This window comes from Gorilla gorilla, chromosome 11 (genome assembly GCF_029281585.2).
Source record: "Gorilla gorilla gorilla isolate KB3781 chromosome 11, NHGRI_mGorGor1-v2.1_pri, whole genome shotgun sequence".
Lineage (NCBI taxonomy): Eukaryota > Metazoa > Chordata > Mammalia > Primates > Hominidae > Gorilla > Gorilla gorilla.
Window position 1 is genome coordinate 121402501 of NC_073235.2, and position 21289 is coordinate 121423789.

General features: G+C 43.4%; 1 protein-coding gene across 1 annotated transcript in view; it reads left to right on the top strand.

Annotated features, from left to right (window-relative positions):
• The first annotated feature begins 5527 nt into the window (after positions 1–5527).
• The window catches only part of TTLL4 (tubulin tyrosine ligase like 4), a 43893-nt gene continuing 28131 nt past the window's right edge, over positions 5528–21289 (top strand). Inside the window, exon 1 of the mRNA XM_019022661.3 lies at positions 5528–5808. The gene's annotated coding sequence lies outside the window, so the exon portion shown is untranslated. The remainder of the gene's footprint in view (positions 5809–21289) is intronic.

The window sequence follows — 21289 nt, forward strand, 5'->3', positions numbered from 1 at the left end:
CCAGATCATTTGAGCAGTAGGCTTCTTCACATTAGATTTGGCTGATTATGTATTGGGATGTCATTTATTCCATTACAGTATTCTTCCTATTTCCTTTAAATTGTTCATTGGCTCTGGATAGGTAAAGACGTTAGAAATGCTTTTCTTCTTGTAAATTCTGTTGCTCAAATCTCCTGTGTCTATTCATTGATTAGGACCCAGGCAGTCAGTCAGCCATGTTCTTGACTTCACTAAGACCTGTCTAGGCAAATATAGTATTTTAAAATCTAGATTGTTTTCCTAAAAGATAAACTAAGGGGAGTTACCTTATGTAAGAATTATTTATTTTTTCAAATAATAAACTAAATACTAGCTTGAAATATCATTCTTATCTGGTACATAAACAATTTGCTAAAAAGAAATTAAACTGCCTGTAATCCCACAGGAAGAATACTGTAATGGAATAAATGACATCCCGGCCACTTTGGGAGGCCGAGGCGGGTGGATCACAAGGTCAAGAGATCGAGACCATCCTGACCAACACGGTGAAACCCCGTCTTTACTAAAAACACAGAAATTAGCTGGGCGTGGTGGCACAAGCCTGTAGTCCCAGCTACTCAGGAGGCTGAGGCAGGAGAATCCCTTGAACCCAGGAGGTGGAGGTTGCAGTGAGCCAAGATTGCACCACTGAACTCCAGCCTGGTGACAGAGCGAGACTCCGTCTCAAAAAAAAAAAAAGAAAGAAATTAAACTTATACCTAAACTTTTTAGACTATCTAGCACATAAAGCAATAGTTGATCATTTTATGCGGAAACAAGAAAACACATCCATGTCCTTGAAAGCATTCAATCTGAAGGATTAGAAATACCGTATCAACAATTTTACTTCTAGCAATTATTGCACAAGGGACTGACAGAGTACTAAGAGAATTTGGAGTGAATGTTTTGTGTAGTGCCTGGAATCCAGAGAATGTTTGGAAGGTTTGAGGATTTGTGCCTCTGTTTGATTTTATATGTATGAACAGGTATGTGTTTTAACTTTTTTGGTGGTAATGGGGAACTAAAAAGTTTTCAACCATATAAAAGTAGAGAGAATGGCATAATAAACCCCCAGACCCTGATCCTACAGATTCAGCTGTCATCAGCATTTTGCCCTACTATCATCAATATTTTGGCTTTACGTACCGTATTCCTTTTAAAAATTTATCAGCTGGGTGTGATGGCTCATGCCTGTAATCCCAGCACTTTGGGAAGCCGAGGCAGGCAGATCACTTGAGGTCAGGAGTTTGAGAGCAGCCTGGCCAACATGGCAAAATTCCATCTCTACCAGAAATACAAAAATTAGCCAGGCATTGTAGTGCGCGCTTGTAATCCCAACTACTCGGGAGGCTGAGACGTGAGAATCGCTTGAACCTGGGAGGTGGAGGTTGCAGTGAGCCCAGATCGTGCCACTGCCCTCCAGCCTGGACGACAGAGCGAGACTATCTTAAAAAAAAAAAAAAGACTGGGCATGGTGGCTCATGCCTGTAATTCCAGCACTTTGGAAGGCTGAAGCAGGTAGATCACTTGAGGTTGAAAGTTGGAGAGCAGCCTAGCCAACATGGTGAAACCCTGTCTCTACTAAAAATACAAAAATTAGCCAGGCATGGTGATGCATGCCTGTAATCCCAGCTACTTGGGAGGCTGAGACACAAGAATCGCTTGAACTCAAGAGGCAGAGGCTGCAGTGAGCCAAGATTATGCCACTGCACACCAGCCTGGGCAACAGAGTGAGACCCTGTCTCAAAAAAAAAAAAAAAGTTTAACAGGAGAAAAACCACATTTAATTTTGTACATACACATAAGTGTCCTACAAAATATGAGACTCGAAGGGTCAGATGTTCGAGGCTTATATAGCATCCTGAGCTACAGAAAGGCATAGGAACTTGGGACTTCTGGGAGGTGGTGGAGACTCAAGTTATGGGATGGTGAGGGGAGGAATTCTATGGTTAATGAAACTGGTCTTGTTCTGTAGATAAAAGTCTCTCAGGAAATAAAATGATCTCACAGCAGCCCTCAGGAGAATAGGTGATTGGGCACAGCGTCAACCTCCAGTTTCCTCTCCTGTGATCTGAGTTTATTTTTCCCTGTTGATAATATTCTCAGGGAAAGGATTCATACCAGTTGAGTTCCTTTTGGAGGAACTCAGACAAACCCCCTGACTGCATCTGCTATTGTGCCCTTTGTCCAAAGTAATCAACATACCAAAGTGTCATGTTTTGGGGTGGCATTTCCTAAACTCCCTCAACCAGATAAGGTAATATTTACAAGTTCCTGGAATGAGGACACAGATACATCTTTTGAATGGGTGGCCACCATTCAGCTCCCTGCAATAAGAGAATAAACAGTGGTTTCTTAATATTGTCTATGCTGCTTTTTTTTTTTTTTTTTTTTTGTAGAGAGGGGGTTGCCAGGGTGGAGCACAGTGGTGCAGTATTAGCTCACTGCAGCCTCAAACTCCTGGGCTCAAGCAGTCCTCCCACCTCAGCCTCTCAAAAAGCTGGGAGTACAGACTTGAGCCATTGGGCCTAGCACATCAGCTATGTTCTTAATATTCCCAATCCTTATTCAGATTTTTCCATAGTCTTGACAACAAAGAATCTCGGGCTCATAAATTTGAAAAGGAGAGCTTTATTTCTTATAAAGGGTTGCAGCCTGCAAGGTGGCCATTCTGACAGGCTGGGAAGTGTAGTTTCTGGCAGAAGACGAAAGCAAGTACTTTGAGGGAGGGATAAAGGGAACAGGAATTTACACAGAGTGGGGTGGCTAAATACACATATTTAATAAGCTATAGGAGGAGTCATGATAATGAAAGAAACAAGTGCATGCACAATTGAGCTTCATGCCTCTTCATGGGTTGCATATGCAAAAAATGGCTGCATTCGCATGATCCTAGGGTGGAGTTTTCAGCCCTCTGATGTCAAAAGGTAAAGCACAGGAAATGAAAACCTTCATTGTGCACCGTCTCCAAAACCCATCTGGAGATGATGGTCAGTTTTAGGAAGAGATGCATAGTGAAACTGATGAACTGTCATTTTGAATCCGCGAAGTCAGTCTGGGCAACATAGCAAGACCTTGTCTCTACAAAAAATTTAAAAATTAGCCAGGTGTGGTGGTTTGTGCCTGTGGTCTCAGCTACTTGGGAGGCTCAAGTGGAGGACTGCTTCAGCCCAGGAGTTTGAGGCTGCAGTGAGCTGTGTTCATGCCACTGCACTCCAGCCTATGTGACATAGTGAGATCCCTTCTCAAAAAAAAAAAAAAAAAAAAAAAGAAAAGAGAAAGTGCAAAGAGTAGGGAGTCTGGTTCTGGCCTCTAAAACCAATGAAAGATTAATCATCCCTTTCTTGATTTCTAGAGCTGGTTTCTGCTTACTCCTTAGGAAAGAATTCTGTTTAAAGGTTAATAAGGAAGGGGCATATTGAGGCGTGTTGGACCTCCCATCTCATCATAGCCAGGAATTCAGTTTTTTTTTTTTCTTTTTTTTCAAAGAGTCTTGCTTTGTCGCCCAGGCTGGAGTGCAGTGGTGCGATCTTGGCTCACTGCAAGCTCTGCCTCCCGGGTTCACGCCATTCACCTGCCTCAGCCTCCCTAGTAGCTGGGACTACAGGCACCCGTCACCACGCCTGGCTAATTTTTTGTATTTTTAGTAGAGGTGGGGTTTCACCGTGTTAGCCAGGATGGTCTCGATCTCCTGACCTCGTGATCCGCCCGCCTTGGCCTCTCAAAGTGCTGGGATTACAGGCATAAGCCACTGCGCCCGGCCGGGAACTCAGTTTTTAAGGTTGCTCTAGTGTCCTCTTAGCCAAGAGGGGGTCCATTAAGTTGGTTGGGGTGGTACTTAAAATTTTTATTTCTCAGTCTCAAAAATGTCATTTTACAGTTTGTTTGAATCAGGATCCAAACAAGCTGCACTCATTGCATTTGAATATATTTCTTTTTTTTTTTCTCAAGAGGGAGTCTTGCTCTGTTGCTCAGGGTGGAATGCAGTGGCACAATCTTGGCTCACTGCAACTTCTGTCTCCTGGGTTCAAGTGATTCTTCTGCCTCAGCCTCCTGAGTAGCTGGGGGCTACAGGTGTGCACCACCATGCCTGGCTAATTTTTGTATTTTTTGTTGGAGACGGGGTTTCACCATGTTGCCCAGGCTGGTCTTGAACTCCTGACCTCAAGTGATCCTCAGAGTGTTGGGATTACAAGTGTGAGCCACTGCACCTGGCCAACATTTGAATATATTTCTTAAATCTCTTATAATCTAAAACATCTCTCCTCATTTTTATACCCTAAAATTGTTGAAGGAAGAAGAGGTCATTTATTCTGTACATTGGCCCACATTCTGGATTTGTCTGATTGCTTTCTTGTAGTGTTATACAGTTGTTTCTCTTTATTTCTTGTTAACTGGAAATTACAGCCAAAACTTGATTAGAGTCACTCAACTTTTTTTTTTTACAAAAATACGCTATACTTCATAAATATTTCTGTTCAATTGCATCACATCAGAAACACAATGCTCAGCTGTCCCATGTTTTGTGATCTGAGATTGATTAGTACATGTAGGTTATCTTCAGTGTACATCCTTCAGTGTAAAATTCTCTCATAAATTATCTAATACTTTTAGCATCCATCAACGACTGTTGACTAAATAAGTTATTTATTGAGACCCTTCTTCTGGTCCAGATTGTTTTCATCAGATTAGTTTTATCTTTGTCCCCTTTATTTCTGTAGCCAATTGCCTAGGAAAGATCCTTTCATCTTCCAGCTTTCTTAGATCTCCAAATCTCTCAGGTCTACGGACATCTGAGGCAGGAGCGCGATCTGGCTTGCCTGGGGAGCTAACGAGATAGGGAATTGAGTCAGTATTTCCTAACGTTCACACTTGAAGCCCATAAAGCAGGCAGGTGGTTTTAATTTTGCCCCGCTGGGTGGGTTGGGGTTAGGGAAGGATGGGTTAGAGGGAGGCAGAGTGAATCGGGCAATCTCCCCTTTCCTGCGGTCAAACTCAAAGGCTTTTACTAGAAATCCTTCAACTGAGCCTGGGCCCTTTGATTTTCAATTGAGGCAAGGCCAAAGAGTCCAGGCCAGGCGTGGGGGCTCCCGTCGTAATCCCAGCGACCAGGAGGCTGATGCAGGAGGATCACTTGAGGCCAAGAGTTTAAGACCAGTCTGGGTAACATAGTGAGACCCTGTCCTGAGAAAAAAAATTTAAAAATAGCCCAGCATGGTGGCGTGCCTGTAGTCCCAGCTACTCGGAAGGCTGGGGGCGGGCGGATCGCTTGAGCAGGAGTTCAAGTTCGCAGTGAGCTATGATCACGTCGCTGCACTCCAGCCTGGGCGACAGAGCGAGATTCTGTCTCTAAAAAAGAAAACAGTCCATAGGGAGTAGGTGGAATTAGAGTAGAAAGAGAGAGTCCTGGATGCTCCGAATGGAGCCTTTCAGAGCTTTAACCACGGGACTACATCTCCCAGAATTCCGCTCGCCGGATCCCACCGCACTAAAGGGACTGCGCGTGCGCGAGTCAGGTGACGACCCGCCCCTACAGGCCCCAGAACCCCCGAGATTCCCCGCGCTTGCCTCCCGCCCTCTTCTTCCAGACCCTCGGTCTGTCCGCTGGGGGCGCGCGCGGTGTGTGGCAGGCGGCAGCGGCGCTGGTGGCCGAGTGCGCGGGTCACGCGTGGCGGTGCGTGGTTGCTAGGGGCGCCTGAGGCTGCCGGGTAGCCCAGCAGGCCGAGGGAGGAAGTAGCGTGGAGCCGGTGCCGAGCCGGGGCCGAGCCGGGGCGAAGCTGGATCCCCTAGGTGAGTGCGGCTGCGGAGCCAGGGGAGCCGACCCCAGACACTCCGCCGGTCCCACGCTCCCGACCTCCCTCTACCTGAGTCCTTTCGCGCGGGTCCCCAGCCCTCCGGCCACTCTCACCCTAGCCCCGCTTCCTCCCGCCACCTCTCATCCCCCGGGAGGCCAGGGAGCCGCGGCCTCCTACCCGGCCGGGACTTCGCGCCTCCTCGGAGCCCTTCTCCTCTCCGCCACGCCCCGCGAACTTAATCGGCCTCGCCTCCGGGTGCCTGAACCCTGCCTCATCCCCTGGTTCTGGCCTCCGAGCTTCCTCTGTCCTGCCGCGCTGAGGTTTAAATTCCCTCTGGGTGTGAGCCCAAGCTCCTTGTAGGCTCCAGGGCCGAATTTAACATGGATGTCTGCTTTTTCACTTCTCCATCCTCAGTATCTGTAGAAGAATACGTTCCTAAACTCCACAGATTCAAACAGGATCTGAGATCCTGTGGAATTTAATTATTCATTCATCAATTCCTTTATTTAATCATTCACTAAACAATTTTTAGTAAACATTGACATATTTAATGAGCCTGGGTACAATGGGAGGGATTGAGGGGATAGAGTGGCTAATAGGACAAGCATGTTTTCACGGAATTTACAGTCTAGGAGATTATTAATCAAGTAAACGAGCATTTGCCATACTGTGGTGTGTGCTGTGATAGAACAGGAAATACTTAATCCGGACTTACTTAGAAAACGACATTATTGCCATTCCTCCTGGTCTTCACATTCCCATTCTGGATCTAGGAAATATTTTAATCCTTCCTTGATGGAATCGTCTTTGCTTTCTCAGATACTACAAATCACCTATTCTTTAACTGCAGCACCTGTTGATTTAGCATTTGGGGGACCCTTTGGGACAGTGTTCCATCCCATCCTTCTGTTTCTTGCACTGAATACTGAGACACTGTTTGCATTTAAACCACCCACTTTGTGCTCAGAAAGTTAGCAGCTACTTGTATTGGACTGAATCAATCCTTGAAAAATTATCAAGTGTTTTCTGCGAATAGAGAGGTGGGAGGACATTCCAGATACACAGTGGCTTTAGGAAAGAGACAGCAAGTCCTGAAAAGAGAACTGGAAACAGTTTGACAGACCTGTGCTAGATTTGGAGGGAGCCATCCAGTAACAAATAGAAAGAGTGAAGTTAATAGGGGTTAGATCACAAAGGGCCTTGGATGTTTTGCTGAGTTAGAACTATATCCCTGGAGCAGTGGTTTTCAAGCTGGAGTAATCAGGGTTATAGACTTCCAAGGGATACACTTGCACGTCTAGCTTTAGATGAATACATTTCCAGATCCTCAGCTTCCCAGTGAACTTTTTTTTTTTTTTTTTTGAGACAGAGTCTTGCTCCGTCGCCCAGGCTGGAGTGCAATGACACGATCTTGGCTCACTGCAACTTCCACCTCCTGGGTTCAAGCGATTCTCCTACCTCATTCTCCGGAGTAGCTGGGATTAGAGGCGCATGCTGCCACGCTCGGTTAATTTTTTGTATTTTTTAGTAGAGACGGGGTTTCACCATCTTGACCAGGCTGGCCTCGAACTCCTGACCTCGTGATTCACCCGCCTCGGCCTCCCAAAGTGTTGGGATTACAGGTGTGAGCCACCGCGCCCGGCCCCAATGAACTCTTTTTCTAAAACTGCCCTTACAAAAAAAGGGTAGGAGGCTGTGTGTGGCAAATCCCTCACACTTCCCAAATTTTAATATGGTGTATTGACCTGAGTGTAAAAATGTCCTCAGATACAAATAAGGACTACTTTGGAAATATTTATTTTCAGGAACACCTCCTTTAGTGATTTAAGTTACCTCCCAACCCAGAAGGCTTGCCAATACACAATCCCGTTCGTGTAAACTGTATTCTTTGTTAAGATATTCTGAAAAGAACACAACAGTTAAATGTAACGGGAATGTCTTTTGGGACAATGGAATTTTTAAGTTATTTGGATAAAACTTGCATAAAATTTTTAAAGAGATTTCTTTTAGTTAAGGTGTGTGTTACTCAGTAAGATAGTTAATACCTATTTTAAGACTGGGTGTTGTGGCTCACACATGTAAATCCAACACTTTGGGAGCCTGAGGCAGGCTGATCGCTTGAGACCCAGGAATTCGAGATCAACCTGGGCAACATGGCGAAACCTCTTCTCTACAAAAAAAAATATGTAAAAATTAGCCAAGCATGGTAGTGTGCTCCTGTAGTCCCAGCTATTTGTAGGCTGAGGTGGGAGGATGTATTGAGCCCAGGAGGTTTTCCAGGCTGGAGTGCCATGGTGTGATCATAGCGCACCGTAAACTCCCAACTCCTGGGTTCAAGCCATCCTCCTGTCTCACCCTCCTGAGTAGCTGAGACTACAGGCATGTGCCACCCATCTGGCTAATTTTTTAAAATTTTTAGTAGTGATGGGGGTCTCTCTATGTTGCCCAGGCTGGTCTCAAATTCCTGGGCCCAAGTGATCCTCCTGCCTCAGCTTCCCGAAGTGCTGGGATTACAGGAGTGAACTACTGTGTCTGGCCTAGACGTTACCTTATATGTAAGGAACACATAGTTTTAAAAATTCTTTCAGGGATACATGAGTAAAATCATGTAAAGAATATGTTCCAGGAAAACCACAGAAAGATAATTATCAGGAAAATCATGTCAGATTTGTATTTAAGATTACTGTAGTGTCAATATGTTGGTTGAATAGGAAGAATTTTAGACTGGAGGCAGGGAGCCAATGAGAAAACTATTATAGTGGCCTAGGCTAGAGATGATGAAGGCTTTATGTTTGCTCTAGTGGAAATGGAGAGGGTTTAGAGAGATGTTAACCATGGTAGTGTTGACAAAACCTGGTGGCAGAATAGAGGTAGAAGAATGGGACAAGGAGCAGTGTAGAATGATTGTAAGTTTCTGATTTCAGTGACCATGTGGGTGGTGATGCAGCAGCACATCCAGGTAGAAAGGCCCAGGAGTTCATTCTGTAGGTCTGGAGCTCACAAGAGAGGCCTGGGTGATGATTGAGTTGAGAATATAGGAGGTGGTTGAAGCCGTGACGTGGAAGGGATTGCTCTGGGAGAGAGGTAATAATGGCAGCTGCCACTTGTTGAGTGCTCACTGTGTGCCAGGCAAAGTGAGAAGTCTGAGCTCAGAGCAACACCAGCATTGAAAGGATGGGTAGAGCAAAGAGGAAGGAAGAAGGGGACAGAGAGAATACATAACCAAATGCAGAAATGAATGTGTGAATAGGAAGTTGTCATTTGCTGAAAATCTGTATCTAGATGAAGCCTTAACTTCAGAATCCATCTGATACTCATGTTTTGGAGTTGGATTTAGCTTTCTCACTAGATTCCTTCTATGACCTTGGAATTGTCTGATCATAGTGTCTGAATTTTAGCCTGGGATCAGGTGTTTGGTAAATCACCAAAAGTCAGTAAATTACAGAGAAAAGCTTTTCCTTTAATGCCTTTTACTTCTTACCTTCTCTTCTGGCAGAGTTGGGAACAAATACTGAGAGTGCTCGTTTCTCTTAGGCCTTACAATACAAAGGACTTTGTCCTTCGGAGCCCTTATAGATACGCTGGACCCTAGTGCTTCTCTAGACCGGCGGTGCTCAGAGCTCAGAGTTCTTGGGCTCAGGATTTCTTTATGTACTTGAAAAAGCTCTTTGGAATCTTCAGTTAAAAAAAAAAAGGGAGATATATATATATATATTTCAATATTCAATTTTTTATTTTTAAATTTTGTTTAGAGATGGGGTCTCACTATATTGCCCAGGCTGGTCTCGAACTCCCCCTGGGCTCAAACAGTCCTCCCGCCTCAACCTCCCAAAGTGCTTACAGGCTTGAGCCACTGCGCTTAGCCTATATTTTAATATTTATCATATTAGAAACTGAAATATTCATTTAGAAGTAATAAGCCCATTACTAACATGAATAACATTTTTACGTATGTTACAATTTACATTAACTGTATGCTAACGTAAGTTAGTTAACACAAACAGCATTTCTAACCTAAGTTATGGTTAGCATAAGTTCACTTAATGTTTTCATTTAAAAAATGCTACTGTTTTAAAAATATTAGTGAGAAGAGTGGCATTGTTTTTTAGATCTCTTTAGTGTCTGACTTAATAGAAGACAGCTGGATTTTCATGTTTCTCCAATCTATTGTGATAGTTGTTTTGATTGAATAATGAAAATCCAGCCGCACACAGATGGCTGGAAAAGGATGAAGTATTTCAGTAGTCTTCTCAGATAGTTGTGGGTATTGGTACTATGCAAAACAAGGCATGATTTTGTAAAGGCTAGTTACAGTGTGGAAGCTGAAATGATGTCAGTGAACATTTCATACTTTGTTATGTTAAAATCCATGGATCTGTCTCACTTTGACTGGGTCTTAGATCCATACATGATTCTGTAACATGTGATACAGTCATGCTATACAGTCATGGTATAGCCTATTGCTCCTAGGCTGCAAACCTGAACAGCATGTCACCGTAATGAGTATTCTCTGCAGTTGCAACACAGTTGCAACGCAATGCATCTAAACATTGAAACATAGAAAAGGCTACTGTAAAAATAAGGAATGATAATCTTTTTTTCTTTCTTTCTTTAGAGGGAGTCTCAATCTGTCGCTAGGCTGGAGTGCAGTGGCGCGATCTCGGCTCACTGCAACCTCCACCTTCCTCATTCATGCCATTCTCCGGCCTCAGCCTCCCAAGTAGCTGGGACTGCAGGCGCCCGCCACCACGCCTGGCTAATTTTTTTGTATTTTTAGTAGAGATGGGGTTTCACCATGTTAGCCAGGATGTTTTCGATCTCCTGACCTCGTGATCCACCTGCCTTGGCCTCCCAAAGTGCTGGGATTACAGGCGTGAGCCACCACACCTGGCCTGGAATGATAATCTTATGGGACGTTGTCTTCTATGGGGACTATCTGTTGACTGAAACATTATGTGAGGCATGACTGTTAGGAAAATACTGGTTCACTGAGTTATGCAGATCTCCCACGTGTCACAGTTTGTTGTATAGTGTCAAAAAAATCATATCACCACAATCCCTTCAGAGAAGTAGTTAAATATTGGGAAGCACTCAAACTCATGGTGGCAGATACCATTTTGCCAAAATTCTCATTTTCTTTGGGAAGCTCAAATTTTATCATTGGCAACAAGTACAGTCAGTTGGTTTCCTTGAAGTGACAGGCTTACTTTGTTTCATTTTCCAGAACCTTTGCCAAATAACGAAGTTGGAATAACTATTACTTATGTGTCATTCATTCTTTCAAGTAAACATGGCGTTCCACAGAAAAATCCTGCAATTCAGACGATCACACAAGTGCTTTAGAGATAATCAACATGTTCTGCATGCAGCATAAATGTTTTATATGTACTTCACATTTTATCACACAGAATATTAAAAAGCATACTCAAGGACGCTTTTTAATGAGATTTAATATAATTTACACTTTGTCGGGCTGGGCGCAGTGGCTCACGCCTGTAATCCCAGCACTTTGGGAGGCCGAGGTGGGCAGATCACGAGGTCAGGAGATCGAGGCCATCCTGGCTAACACGGTGAAACCCTGTCTCTACTAAAAATACAAAAAATTAGCCGGGCGTGGTAGTAAGTCCCTGTAGTCCCAGCTACTCAGGAGGTTGAGGCAGGAGAATGGCGTGAACCCAGGAGGCGGAGGTTGCAGTGAGCCGAGATCGCGCCACTGCACTCCAGCCTGGCGACAGAGCGAGACTCTGTCTCAAAAAGAAAAAAAAAAATTTACACTGTGCCATCAGGTAAACCTGGCTGTATTCTTTCACTGTGTGGTAGAAAAGTATAGTGGGTAAGAATCCAATTTCGTGCCATCGTCTTGATTCATGCTAAGTCACCAGCAGTTTTACTCATTATTGCTTTTGCTCTATCAGTGGAAAGGTCAGCACAGTAAAAAGGCAAATAACATCTTAGGTTTTTTTCTTTTTCTTTTTTTTTTTTTCGAAGACAGGCTGGAGTGCAGTGGCATGATCATGGCTTACTGCAGTCTCCACCCCCCAGGCTCAGGTGATCCTCCTACCATAGGCATGCACCACCACATCTAGCTGATTTTTTGTATTTTTTTTTTTGTAGAGACAAGGTTTCACCATGTTGCCCATGCTGGTCTTGAACTCTGGAGCCCAAGTAATTTGCCCACCTTGGCCTCCCAAAGTGTTGGGATTATAGGCACGAGTCACCCCACCCAGCTACCTCTTAGTTTTGTTATGAAAATATTTTCTATGTAGCAGGACCGCCAAAAGGATCTTAGGGTCCCCTGAGGGTCTGTGGACCATGCTTTGAGAACTGCTGCTCCAGAGCCCACCTGAGAAGGAGGAAAGAGCCTCCTTCCCGAAGCTGATAAAGGGCAAGGCTTCAGGAGAGCGAGTCACCCCATTACATAAACCCTTCCACTGGTTTCACTTTTCAGTAATTTATAGGTTTACCTCCCTCAGCTCCAGCTGCCATAACCTGTATCTTTTCCTCAGGTTTGCTTACTTGTTTGGCATTGCTAAACTGTGCTCTACAAGAGCTACCTGTAATTTCACTAATCTTGACTTATACGGACCCACCCTTCTCACTAGGCTGTATTCTTGACCTTCCTCTCTTAGTAGGGCTTTAGGAGAGATATATTGCTCCTCCACCTTTCCTTAGGGAGAGAGAGCTTGGGATTTATCTCATAAGAGAAAATTAATGTGATTCCTACACTCCTCTCTATTTGGTTCCAGGCAAGTCAGTTCTATCTTCTTTTTTTTTTTTTTGGAGACAGAGTCTTGCTCTGTCACCCAGGCTGGAGTGTAGTGGCACAATCTCGGCTCACTGCAAGCTCCGCCTCCCGGGTTCAGGCCATTCTCCTGCCTCAGCCTCCCAAGTAGCTGGGACTACAGGCGTCTGCCACCATGCCTGGCTGATTTTTTGTATTTTTAGTAGAGATGGGGTTTCACCGTGTTAACCAGGATGGTTTTGATCTCCTGACCTCGTGATCCACCTGCCTCGGCCTCCCAAAGTGTTGGGATTACAGGCGTGAGCCTGTCAGTTCTATCTTCTAACATAACTGTTGAGCAATTGAGGTAATCTCATCAGAGATCTTGTGGACTGTAGACTGAACCATTTCTGATGTCCTGAGTTCCCCTGGTGACCGAGGAAACACCTAGTTGAAGGAGGAAAGGGAAACTGCATTTCCCAAGAGCCACACTCTCTTGTAGGAGAGTGATTTAATCAGTGGGTAATGAATAATTGCTTTCTCTAGAAATAGATACCTTGTCCAAGTTGGTCTGGGCCTGGTCCCTGGAGACTTGTTGGTTTGCGACAGCAGCAATAGATTTTCTTTTCTTTTTTTTTTTTTCTTTTGAGACGCAGTTTCACTCTTGTTGCCCAGGCTGGAGTGCAATGGCGCAATCTCGGCTCACCGCAACCTCCGCCTCCCGGGTTCAAGCGATTCTTCTGCCTCCACCTCCCAAGTAGCTGGGATTACAGGCATGCGCCACTATGCCTGGCTAGTTTTGTATTGTTAGTAGAAATGGGGTTCCTCCATGTTGCTCAGGCTGATCCGCTGAGGTCGCTGAGGTTGCTGATCTCGACCTCAGGTGATCTGCTCACCTCGGCCTCCCAAAGTACCGGGATTACAGGCATGAACCACTGTGCCCGGCCAGCAATAGATTTTCTAACATAGGCTACTAATCATTCACACTCCTTTAAGGAGGAAACTTGAGGCAAAATCACCCCATAAAGATTGGAGGACAGAACTGTATGGGCAGTTTCCAAATGCTGCATGAAGATGACAAAGTAGGATGTTCAGATTCCTGAGAATGGGTGTTTTAAAGGGGAGAGTCTGGAGCCAGGGACATCAGTCAGGCTGCTTACCTTAACAGTCCTGCACTTGGTGTTGGAGGGGTTGGAGACTGGGCTGAGGCAGCCATGCAAATAGAAGGGGATGTTTCAGGCCATTTTGTTGATCTATACAACTTTCTGCAGTTTTTTATTCTTCACTCTTACCCCTTATTCAAGTTTTATTTTTATTTTTAACAGTTTTGTGGAGGTATAATTCACATTGAACATATCCATTGTTTCTAAGTCAATTTTTTTAAAACTTTTGTTCTAGGAAGACTTAGTGTTCCATAAAGTTGTTGGGGGAGGAGACTTGGGCAATATTGCTAATAGGAGGCCAAACTGGACCAGGGTTCTTCCCACCCCCTTCTGCCAGCGTGGCTCTGTATTTGAGGTTAAAGATCCCCAGAGATTTCCTATAAAAGCCATCGTGAAGCTTATAGGGCATATCACTAGGGTAAGTGAACAGTGGTGTGAGATAGCCTTGGGAAAGTATCACGTGAGAGGGACACACAACAGGTGCTCATGGAGAGGGTGGGTCTTGAGCTGGGTCTGGAAAAGGTAAATAAAATATGGTAAGGATTCACAAGGAAGAAGCTTAGTGGAGTAAAGCCCTGCAGACAGGCATTTGAAAGGTTTATTCCAGGAGTTTAGTGTAAGACCAGCGCAGTTCACATAACAGAGTTCAAGGTAGGAGGAAATGGAAATAAGCCTTAAAAAAAAAAAAAAAAAAGATTAAGGGTCGACTATGGAGTCTTGTGGACCAAAGCTAAGAAATCTCACATGACAGTCATCTGGAATGCTTGTTAAAACTGCAGACTCATGGCCCTACTCCACACCAACTGAATCCTCTTGAAGGTGAATCTCAGGACTTTGCATCTCAGGTTATTCTGATGCAGGTGGGCCACCACAGTGTTTAGTAAGTGCTCATGGACCGTTTTTGAAAAGGGATTGACCTGATGAAGCAATACAGCAAAATTAATCTGGAGGTTGCCTGCAGGGTGGAATTAGGAAGGGCACACCTTGGAGACACATGCTTCAGTCAGTGCTGTTGCAGTAAGTCCAGATCTAGGGGCATGGTGGAAATAATAAAAGGAGGAAGAATGCTAAGTAGACAGAGCGTCTTAAATTTCATGACTGGTTTCCCTTTGGGGAAATAAAGTAAAGGAAAAAGTCAGAAATAACTTAGTTTTCCTCTTAGGTGATTTGGAGAAAGAAGGGTCCACTCAAGGAAATGGGACGATCAGGAGTGGAGAGCTAGTTTGACACACTAGATTGAAGTGGTTGGACATGCATTTGGAAAGGTGGAACAGGCAGTTGGTGATGCAGACATGAAACTTGAGACGACAAATCTGCCAAATGACTCTTCTGCAGATAATAGTTGACATTGTGAGAGAGATTGATTTGATGTGGGGGAGGATGAAAGAACTGGAGGATTTTGGATTGGCCTCAGGAGGAGGAAAGACACTATTGAAGGGGTTGGGTACAGCTGTGGCAGAGTGCACGCACTGAGTAAAAAGTAGCAACAAGGAGATGGTGGTAAGAGGGGAACGCCTTTTTCATATGAATAGGTCCAACTCGTGGCTTTGCTGATGTGATATTGTGATATAATAAGAAATACTCCAGCCTGGTCAGCATGGTGAAAGCCTGTCTCTACAAAAATACAAAAATTATCCGGGCACGATGGCGGGTACCTGTAATCCCGGCTATTCAGGAGGCTGAGGCGGGAGAATTGCATGAACGCGGGAGGCAGAGGTTGCAGCGAGCCGAGATCGTACCATTGCACTCCAACCTGGGCAACAGAGTGAGACTCGGGTCTCAAAAAAAAAAAAAAAAAAAAAAGAAAGAAATACATAATTGGGGTGTGCCCCTGGTTCCTGGCTCCTAAAACCTTCAGAACTTCTAAGTGATAAGTGTCTTTTTATATGCTAATGAGATGATTGATAGCTGGGGACTCCTGAATAGCCTCAAGATGGGAGGCTGATTGCCGAGAGAACCAACCATGTGATTAGAGGGTTGGAACTTTCAGTTCCATCCCCCACCTTCTGGGAAGGGGAGTGGAGCCAAAGATTGAGCTGACTACCAATGGCCAGTGATTTATTCAGTCATGCCTATTAATGAAACCTGCATAAAAACCCAAAAGGACAGGGTTTGGACTGTTGAGCACATGAATGTACCTGGCACTCCCGGTAACAGCACGGAATCTCCAAGCCCTTTCCCCCATCCCTTGCCCTATGCGTCATGTATCTCTTCCATGTGGCTGTTCATCTGTATCCTTTGTAATAAATAGGTAAATGTAAGTGAAGTGTTTCCCTGAGTTCTGTGAGTTGTTCTAACAAATTGATCAAACCCCATGGGGGGGTTTTGGGAACCTCAATTTACCCCCAATTAATTAATTAATTAATTAAGAGATGGGGTTCTGCCATGTGGCCCAAGCTAATTTTGAACTCCTGGGCTCAAGTGATTCGCCCCTCCCAAGGTGTTGGGATTACAGGTGTGCGTCACCGCGCCTGGCCAGGGAACACCAATTTATAGCAAATCAATCAGAAGCACAGGTCACAACCTGTGCCTTGCAATTGGCATCTGAAGTGGAAGCAGCCTTGCGGTACTGAACCCTTAACCTGTGGGATCTGATGCTATCTTTAGGTAAATAGTGTCAGAATTGAATTATAGGATATCCAGCTGGTGGCCTCTGGAGCATTCCTTGGTGTGTGTGCCTCACACATTTTGATGACCAGAGGTGAAATATTCTGTACTGTGTTAAGAGTGACTGTAAGGGAGCGAAAAAAGTTTTTTCCCCCTTAGCTGGTCATAGCTGTTGTAGATGCATTTGTTTATTCAGCAAATATTTAATGAGCCCTGATTACCATTCTAGGGCTGGATACATAAGCTCTGTGAAAAAGTCCCTGTGCTCAAAGAGCTTTCATTCTGGAAGATAGACAGATAGCAAAGAAATGCATAAATAATTGAGGTTTTTATTTTAAAATAGCCAGGCCCAGTGGCTCATGCCTGTAATCTCAGCACTTTTGAGAGGCTGAGGCAAGAGGATCACTTGAGGGCAGGAATTCGAGACCAACTGGGGCAACATAGTGAGACTCTGTCTCTATTTAAAAAAAAAAATTAAAAAACTCAGAAGTTAAAATTAGGGCCAGGTGTAGGGGTTCATGTCTGCAATCCCAGCACTTTGGGAAGCTGAGGTGGGAGAATCGCTTGAGCCCAGGAGTTTGAGACTAGCCCTGGCAAGATAGCAAGACCTTATCTCTACAAAAAATAAAAAAGTTAGCTGGGTGCGGTGGAACACACCAGTAGTTCCAGCTCCTTGGGAGGGTGAGATAGGAGGACCATGAGCCCAGGAGGTCAAACCTTGGTGACCAAGTGACCTGGTCTCAAACAAACAAAAAGAAATTAAAATTATAGGAAAAGGTATACACAGATAAGTCATCTTTGTCTGTTTCCAACCTCATTGGTAGTTTTTAAAAAAATTACCAGCTTCTTTGTTCATCTTTTTTTTTTTGAGCCAAGTGTAAGGAAATATAAATATATAATAATTTTAGATAGTGGAGGAATGAAATGGAGGGAATAAAACAAGGTAATGAAATAGGGAATGATTGGGGTAGGACAATATTAGATAGGATTGACAAGGAAGGCCTTTTTAGTTGAATACTGAGTGAAAGAACTAAGCCAGCCATTCAAAGATCTGAGTGTTTCAGAGGGAACCACAAAGATCCAGAGGTGGGAACGTTCCTCATGAGGGGAAGAGTGGCTCTGGATAAGGTCAGAGAGTCAGGAATCAGATCACATAGTCCTGGAAGCCATCAGATGGTCTTAAGCTGTGTTTTAAAAAGAGTACTGTGTTTTGAAAAAGTAGCCACTGTCTGGAAAATAGATGATATAGAAGCCAGTAAATCAGCAGTTGAGAGATAATGGTAGCTTGACTAAGGTAATGACAGTGGAAATGGGGAAGAATAGCCAGATTCAAAGACATATATTTGAAGCTGGAAGGACTTGTTGATGGATTAAGTGGAATTGAAGATTTGCTGAGGTCAGGGTGAAAGCATCATTATGACAGGCATGTCGGGAGTTTCTGTGTTGTATGGAGGCCTGTCCAGGGACTAAGCCCCTTCTGCCTGAATATTTTTTATTGAAGTCTTCTTTGTGCAATTACAGCTTATTTCTTGGCCCTGGCTCTGAAAGATTAATTGGACAAGAGGGGAATGTGATTGATCTGTTCTTCTCTCACTTTCCCCTAGCATGACTTGGTTAGAATCTGACATTCCCACCTTACTTTCAAGGAGATTAACAGATAACATGTTCTTTTCTTTTGAATAACAGTGGTTATAGAACCCTTGAGCTTGCCACAGTGCCCTCCTTGTTTCTTTGACTCTAGCCCTAAAATCCTTATCTCAGCCTCTAGGTTCCTGTTTCTCAGCTGGGTGCTGACAGCAACTGTTTTCTCAGTTGAGGGCACAACAAGGACTTGTGTTTTATTGGGATGTGAGGTTTTACACAGAATCACATTTAAATAGGATTTTCCCTCTAAGTATTGGAGACCTCCTACCAGCTTGTATGTTGATGGGTCCTAGAGAAAGTGCTTCCATTAAACTTTATCTGCCAGGCTTGAGTAATATGCCTTCCCTTGAACTCCCCTTGAGCCAGAGTTTACAAATTCACTGGCCATTGAGAGAGGTTGATTAATGGTGCAAATACACATTCAAGATGATGCATTTTTGTTTGGAAATTGCAGGAGTGATGATATATCCTTAAGTGCATCATATCATGAAGCACATAATATCATCATTAGTAATAGTACAAATTGACATGGGCCTCATCTTAAGATGCAACTAAGGATATATCATCACTTCAGACAAGGCCAAATTGAGTTTCATTCTTTAGAATAACTGGTCTGTATTCTTCAGAAGTGTCAAGCTCATTAAGGAAAAATAAAGGCTGAGGAACTATTACAGATTAAAGGAGACTAAAAAGATATGAAGGTGAATACAACTTGTGATCCTGGGCCAGATAAAGGACGTTGATGGGACAATTGGCAATATTTGGATAAGATCTGTGTATTAGATAATAGTAATATAGTTTATAGTATTATCAATGCTAATTTTTTGAGTATAAGAGAATATCCTGGTTTTAGCAAACATTTAGGAAGTTTTTAGGAAGTATTCAGATGCAAAGGGGTATCATGTCTGCAACTTAGGCTCAAACATTTCAAAAACCAGTTCACACAGAGATATATGTGAGAGAGAATATGAATGAATAATAAAACAAGTGTGGTAAAGTATTAACATTTGATGAATCTGGGTAAAGGGTAAACAGGAAGTCTTTGTACTATTTTTGTAACTTTTTGCAAGTCTGAGATAATTGCAAAATTAAAAAAAATTTTTTTAAAACCTCATTACTACTTAAAGGGAAGTTTGGTTTTCCTCAGACCAGAAGGCAGGTAGCACACCAATCAACTTCAACTTTTCTTTGAAATTATACTGGTAGAAATAGATTTTAACAGTGAATGACTCAAGCAAATGGACTTACTTCTTGCTCCATTACCTGAAACAGGCCTACCCTTCCCCCTACTCTTCCTGGCCTCTGTTAACCACCAATCTGTTCTCTATATTCTGAAATCCACTTTTTTAAACTCCCACTTATGAGTGAGAACATGCCGTATTTGTCTTTCTGTGCTTGGCTTATTTTACTTAACATAATGACCTCCAGTTCCATACATGTTGCTGCAAATGATGGGAGTTCATTCTTTGTTTATGGCTCCATAATATTCCATTGTGTATATATACCACATTTCCTTTATTCATAGTCCATTTACATTCAGCGTTGTTATTGATAAGTAAGGACTTACTACTGCCATTTTGCTGCTTGATATGTGGTTTCTTTGTAACTCCTCTTTCTTACTGTTTTTGTAGTTTTTTTCTAGTAGTATGGTTTAATTAATTGCTTTTTATTTTTAGTGGATTTATTACAGGTTTTTGCGGTTATCTGTGGTTATTGTGAGACTTACAAAAAACAGCTTATACTTATTTTATTTTCTTATTTTATTTTTTATTGAGACAGGGTTTCACTCTGTCATCCAGGCTGGAGTGCAGTGGTGTGATCACGGCTCACTGCAGTCTCGACTTCTTGGGCTCAGGCGATCCTTCTACTTCAGCTCCCCGAGTAGCTGGGACCATAGGCACATGCCACCACACCCAGCTAATTTTTATTTTTTATTATTATTTGTAAAGATGGGTCTTGCTGTGTTTCCCAGGCTGGTCTTGAACTCCTGGGCTCAAATGATCCTCCCACCTTGGCCTCCCAAAGTGCAAGCATGAGCCACTGCGCCCACCCTAGAACAAGTCATTTTAAGAGATGATAACTTTTTTTGTTTGAGACAGAATCTTGCTGTGTCCCCTAGCGTGGAATGCAGTGGTGTATTCACAGCTCACCACAGCCTCCATCTCCTGGGCTCAAGCGCTTTTCCTACCTTAGCCTCCCAAGTAGCTGGGATTACAGGCATGTGCCATCATGCCTAGCTAATTTTTTATGTTTTTTTTTTTGTAGAGATAGGATCTCACTATGTTTCACAGGTTGGTCTTGAACTCCAAAAGAATAGAAGTGAACAAATAAAGAACCATAAAAACATTCTACACTTGAACTCTGTCCTCCATGTGTTTTAACTATTTGTGTCTCAATTTACATATTTTTTATATTGCCTTTTTTTTTTGGAGACAAAGTCTTACGCTGTCGTCCATGCTGGGGTGTAGTGGCGTGATCTCGGCTCACCGCAACCTCCACCTCCTGGGTTCAAGCAATTCTCCTGCCTCAGCCTCCCAAGTAGCTGGGATTACAGGCACATGCCACCACACCTGGCTAATTTTTGTATTTTTAGTAGAGATGGGGTTTCACCATGTTGGCCAGGCTGGTCTTGAACTCCTGGCCTCAAGTGGTCTGCCCGCCTCAGCCTCCCAAGGTGCTGGGATTACAGATGTGAGCCACCATGCCGAGCCTTATTTGCCTGTTTCTTAAGAAGTTGCTGTAGCTATTATTGTTTTTGACAAGTTGTCTTTTGGGCTTCATACTAGAGTTATGATTAGATTGCATATCATAATTAGAGTATTAGACTGTTTGAGTTTGTCCATTTACCTAATTTTACTAGTGGATTTTATACCTTCAAATGTTTTCTTTTTGCATGTTAATATTTTTTTCCCCTTCAAATTGAAGAACTGTCTTTAGCATTACTTTTAAGACGGGTCTGGTGGTAGTGAATTCTTTCAGCTTTTGTTTATCTGGGAAAGACTATCTCTCATATTTGAAAGGTAGTTTTGCTGGATACAGTATTCTTGGAGGGTAGTTTCTTTCAGCAGTTTGAAATGTTTCACTCTCTCACTTGGATAATTTCCGAGGAGAATTTTGTTGCCAGATGAATTGGAGCTCCCTTATATGTATTTGCTTCTTTTCTCTTGCTCCTTTTAAAATATTGTTTGCCCTTGAACCTTGAGAGGTTTAATTATTATATGCCTAGGGGTAGTCTTATTTGGGTTGAATCTGTTTGGTGTTCCCTGACCTTCTTGGACTTGGATATATGTATCTCTCTCAAGTTTTGAAAAATTTTCTGTTGTTTATTTTTTTTCCGAGAC